Here is a 6,000-nt window from a genome sequence, read left to right as displayed (position 1 = left end):
ATTTTCCAACATTCCATTGACTCTGGATCAGTTCCTATAGAGTGGAGGGTAGCCAATGTAACCCCACTTTTTAAAAAAGGAGGGAGAGAGAAAACAGGGAATTATAGACCGGTCAGCCTGACATCGGTAGTGGGTAAAATGATGGAATCAATTATTAAGGATGTCATAGCAGTGCATTTGGAAAGAGGTGACATGATAGGTCCAAGTCAGCATGGATTTGTGAAAGGGAAATCATGCGTGACAAATCTTCTGGAATTTTTTGAGGATGTTTCCAGTAGAGTGGACAAGGGAGAACTAGTTGATGTGGTATATTTGGACTTTCAGAAGGCGTTCGACAAGGTCCCACACAAGAGATTGATGTGCAAAGTTAGAGCACATGGGATTGGGGGTAGTGTACTGACATGGATTGAGAACTGGGTGTCAGACAGGAAGCAAAGAGTCGGAGTAAATGGGTACTTTTCAGAATGGCAGGCAGTGACTAGTGGGGTACCGCAAGGTTCTGTGCTGGGGCCCCAGCTGTTTACACTGTACATTAATGATTTAGATGAGGGGATTAAATGTAGTATCTCCAAATTTGCGGATGACACTAAGTTGGGTGGCAGTGTGAGCTGCGAGGAGGATGCTGTGAGGCTGCAGAGCGACTTGGATAGGTTAGGTGAGTGGGCAAATGCGTGGCAGATGAAGTATAATGTGGATAAATGTGAGGTTATCCACTTTGGTGGTAAAAACAGAGAGACAGACTATTATCTGAATGGTGACAGATTAGGAAAAGGGGAGGTGCAAAGAGACTTGGGTGTCATGGTACATCAGTCATTGAAGGTTGGCATGCAGGTGCAGCAGGCGGTTAAGAAAGCAAATGGCATGTTGGCCTTCATAGCAAGGGGATTTGAGTACAGGGGCAGGGAGGTGTTGCTGCAGTTGTACAGGGCATTGGTGAGGCCACACCTGGAGTATTGTGTACAGTTTTGATCTCCTAACCTGAGGAAGGACATTCTTGCTATTAAGGGAGTGCAGCGAAGGTTCACCAGACTGATTCCCGGGATGGCGGGACTGACCTATCAAGAAAGACTGGATCAACTGGGCTTGTATTCACTGGAGTTCAGAAGAATGAGAGGGGACCTCATAGAAACATTTAAAATTCTGACAGGGTTAGACAGGTTAGATGCAGGAAGAATGTTCCCAATGTTGGGGAAGTCCAGAACCAGAGGTCACAGTCTAAGGATAAGGGGTAAGCCATTTAGGACCGAGATGCGGAGGAACTTCTTCACCCAGAGAGTGGTGAACCTGTGGAATTCTCTACCACAGAAAGTTGTTGAGGCCAATTCACTAAATATATTCAAAAAGGAGTTAGATGAGGTCCTTACTACTAGGGGGATCAAGGGGTATGGCGAGAAAGCAGGAATGGGGTACTGAAGTTGAATGTTCAGCCATGAACTCGTTGAATGGCAGTGCAGGCTAGAAGGGCCGAATGGCCTACTCCTGCACCTATTTTCTATGTTTCTATGTTTCTATGTTTCTATTACAAAGAGCTGGGGTCCCAGCACTGAGCCCTGCCGTACTCCACTAGTCACTGCCTGCCATTCTGAAAAGGACCCGTTTATCCCGACTCTCTGCTTCCTGTCTACCAACCAGTTCTCTATCCACATCAGTACATTACTCCCAATACCATGTGCTTTGATCTTGCACACCAATCTCTTGTGTGGGACATTGTCAAAGGGCTTTTGAAAGTCCAAATACACCACATCCACTGGTTCTCCCTTGTCCACTCTACTAGTTACATCCTCAAAAAATTCCAGAAGATTTGTCAAGCATGATTTCCCTTTCATAAATCCATGCTGACTTGGACAGATCCTGTCACTGCTTCCCAAATGCGCTGCTATTTCATCTTTAATAATTGATTCCAACATTTTCCCCACTACTGATGTCAGGCTAACCGATCTATAATTACCCGTTTTCTCTCTCCCTCCTTTTTTAAACAGTGGTGTTACATTAGCTACCCTCCAGTCCATAGGAACTGATCCACAGTCAACAGACTGTTGGAAAATGTTCACCAATGCATCCACTATCTCTACGGCCACTTCCTTAAGTACTCTGGGATGCAGACTATCAGGCCCCGGGGATTTATAAGCCTTCAATCCCATCAATTTTCCTAACACAATTTCCCGTTTTATAAGGATATCCTTCAGTTCCTCCTTCTCACTAGACCCTTGGTCCCCTAGTATTTCCGGAAGGTTATTTGTGTCTTCCTTCGTGAAAACTGGTCCGCCATGTCTTTGTTGCCCATTATAAATTTACCTGAATCTGACTACAAGGGACCTACGTTTGTTTTCACTCATCTTTTTCTCTTCACATATCTATAGAAGCTTTTGCAGTCAGTTTTAATGTTCCCAGCAAGCTTCCTCTCATACTCTATTTTCCCCCTCCTAATTAAACCCTTTGTCCTCCTCCGCTGTATTACAAAATTCTCCCAGTCCTCAGGTTTGCTGGCCAATTTATATGTCTCTTCCTTGGATTTAACACTATCCTTAATTTCCCTTGTAGCCATGGTTGAGCCACCTTCCCCGTTTTATTTTTACTCCAGACAGGGATGTACAATTGTTGAAGTTCATCCATCTGATCTTTAAATGTTTGCCATTGCCTATCCACCATCAACCCTTTAGGTATCTTCTAGCCAATTCACGTCTCATACCATCGAAGTTACCTTTCCCCAAGTTCAGGAGTCTCTGAATTAACTGTGTCACTCTCCATCTTAATAAAGCATTTTACCATATTATGGTCACTCTTCCCCAAGGGGCCTCACACAACAAGATCGTTAATTAGTCCTTTCTCATTACACATCACCCAGTCTAGGATGGCCAGCACTCTAATTGGTTCCTCGCATTATTGGTCTAGAAAACCATCCCTAATACACTCCAGGAAATCCTCTTCCACTGCATTGCTACCAGTTTGGTTAGCCCAATGAATATGTAGATTAAAGTCACCCATGATAACTGCTGTACCTTTATTGCACGCATCCCTAATTTCTTGTTTGATGCTGTCCACATCCTCAGTACTATGTTTGGTGGTCTGTACAAAACTCCCATTAGCGTTTTCTGCCCTTTGGTATTCCGTAGCTCCACCCGTACATATTCCACATCGTCCAAGCTAATCTGCTTTCTTACTATTGCATTAATTTCCTCTTTAACCAGCAACGCCACCCCACCTCCTTTTCCTTTCTGTCTATCCTTCCTCAATGTTGAATACCCCTGGATGTTGAGTTCCCAGCCTTGGTCACCCTGGAGCCATGTCTCTGTGAAGCCAATTACATCATATCCGTTAACTGCTATCTGCGCAGTTAATTCATCCACCTTATTCCGAATACTCCTCGCATTGAGGCACAGAGCCTTCAGGCTTGCCTTTTTAACACCCTTTGCCCCTTTAGGATTTTGCTGTAATGTGGCCCTTTTTGCTTTTTGCCTTGGCTTTCTCTGCCCTCCACTTTTACTTTTCTTCTTTCTATCTTTTGCTTCTGCCTCCATTCTACTTTCCTCTGTCTCCCTGCATAGGTTCCCATCCCCCTGCCATATTAGTTTAACTGCTTCCCAACAGCACTAGCAAACACTCCCCCTAGGACATTGGTTCTGGTCCTATCCAGGTATAGACCGTCCGGTTTGTACTGGTCCCACCTCCCCCAGAATCAGTTCCAATGTCCTAGGAATTTGAATCCCTCCCTTCTGCACCACTCCTCAAGCCACGTATCCATCTGAGCTATCCTGTGATTCCTACTCTGACGAGCACGTGGCACTGGTAGCAATCCTGAGATTACTACTTTTGAGGTCCTACTTTTTAATTTAGCTCCGAGCCCGCTAAATTCATCTTGTAGGACCTCATCCTGTTTTTTTACCTATATCGTTGGTACCTATATGCACCACGACAACTGGCTGTTTACCCTCCCCCTTCTAAATATCCTGCACCCACTCCGAGACATCCTTGACCCTTGCACCAGGGAGGCAACATACCATCCTGGAGTCTTGGTTGTGGCCGCAGAAATGTCTACCTATTCTCCTTACAATAGAATCCCCAATCACTATAGCTCTCCCACCCTTTTTCCTGCCCTCCTGTGCAGCAGAGCCACCCACGATGCCATGGACTTTGCTGCTGCTGCCCTCCCATGATGAGTCATCTCCCTCAACAGTACCCAAAGTGGTGTATCTGTTTTGCAGGGGGATGACCGCAGGGGACCCCTGCACTACCTTCCTTCCACTGCTCTTTCTGTTGGTCACCCATCCCCTATCTGGCTGTGTAATCTTTACCTGCGGTAAGACCAACTCACTAAACGTGCTATTCATGTCATTCTCAGCATCGTGGATGCTCTAGAGTGAATCCACCTGCAGCTCTAGTGCCGCAATGCGGTCTGTCAGGAGCTGCAGCCAGATACAGTTTCCGCATATGTAGTCGTCAGGGACACTGGAAGCGTCCCTGACTTCCAAATAGTACTGGAGGAGCATAACACGTGTCTGAGCTCTCCTGCCATGACTTAACCCCGAGATTAACTTAATTTGGCAACAGTAATGCTCAAGGTTACTTACTGATAAAGAAAAGAAAAAGAAAAAACTGCTCACCAATCATCAGCCAATCACTTACCCACTTGGCTGTGACGTCACCTTTCAATTTTTTTCTACTTTTTTGCCTTCCCACCCTGCTGCAGCTGCACCAGCTGGTCTTTATAGGCTGCTCCGACGTCCCTGAACCTCTTGCTGTGATGTCACACTTAGTTTACTTTTCATCCCAGGTCGGGGAGTCAGCACTGGTGAGGAAAACAAGACAAAGCAACACCTCCTGCTCCCACTTGCCCAAACTCTCCCAGTGGTGCTTACAATTTGTTTCTGGGATTTCTGCAGTCTTCCATTGAAGTTAACAATGGACAAGTGAGAGAACATCCACAGAAATTCACCCTAAACTCTCAAACTGCAAAATTAAAGTTAGTTATATTCAGGAACTGAAAGCAAACTGAACCAGTGGAATGAGTGATGAGAATGAAATTGTTACAGTTGATAACTTGATTTGATGTATAACTGGACAATCACAGTATACTGTGAGAAAAACCTGACCAGAAAAACCAAAACAAATTATTCAAATAGTATGGGGGCGAAATTGCCAATCCGCTGTCAAAAATAACAACTTTCCCACCCGACCCACCACCAATCTCGCCTGCTACCACCCCATAAAATTCAGCCTGAAGTGAGGGATGGAGAGGGAGACGAGTGTCAAAATGAACTGGAGGTTTGGAAGAGGAGAATGTATTTCTGTGAAAGAGTGAAGAGTGGGATGGGGTGCAGTTTCTGTGAATTGTATCTGGAGGGTGTAGATTGCCTCTGTGAAATAGTATGAGTGTTTGGTTGTAGGAGTGTTTTGAGGAACTGTTAGCCTGGTCATTCTGTTAAAAATCTAAATTCCACTTCATTTTTCTTAGTTTTAAGAATAAATATGTTAATTGTGAATTTTAAAAGTGCTTAAAATTTACCAGAATGTATCAGTTTTCACATAAATCTAAATAGGCCACAGATCAGCCATGATCTCATTCAAAGGCAGAACAGGCTCGAGGGGCTCAATGGCCTACTCCTGTTCCTATATACCTGACTGAGGGCTGAACTTTCCCCTAATGATTGCTAAGCTATTGCCCATCTATCGCCCAAATAGGCAGGCTAACGCGCATTTTACCATAAAAGTGGAAAGTTGAGCTGGGACATCGCCCAAAGATCGTCGGCCCAACTTTCGGCACGCAAGAATTTCACATCGCCAAGGTGATCGCCCACCGCAACTTTCACCACATCGCCCACACATCGTGGGCTGATCGCTCGCCGAGAAGATCACTGGAGAAAAGCTGCTCCTGACTGGCACTGTTCGTCAGGACTCGGCACTACCGTCACCATTTCGGAGGAAGTCAGAGGCTGCTTGAAGAAGGGGCTTATCAGGAGAATAATTGTGAGTTATTTTAAGGGCCTTACTGACTCTTTGGCA

This window comes from Pristiophorus japonicus, chromosome 12, assembly GCF_044704955.1.
Source record: "Pristiophorus japonicus isolate sPriJap1 chromosome 12, sPriJap1.hap1, whole genome shotgun sequence".
NCBI lineage: Eukaryota > Metazoa > Chordata > Chondrichthyes > Pristiophoridae > Pristiophorus > Pristiophorus japonicus.
This window is presented reverse-complemented; position numbering follows the sequence as displayed.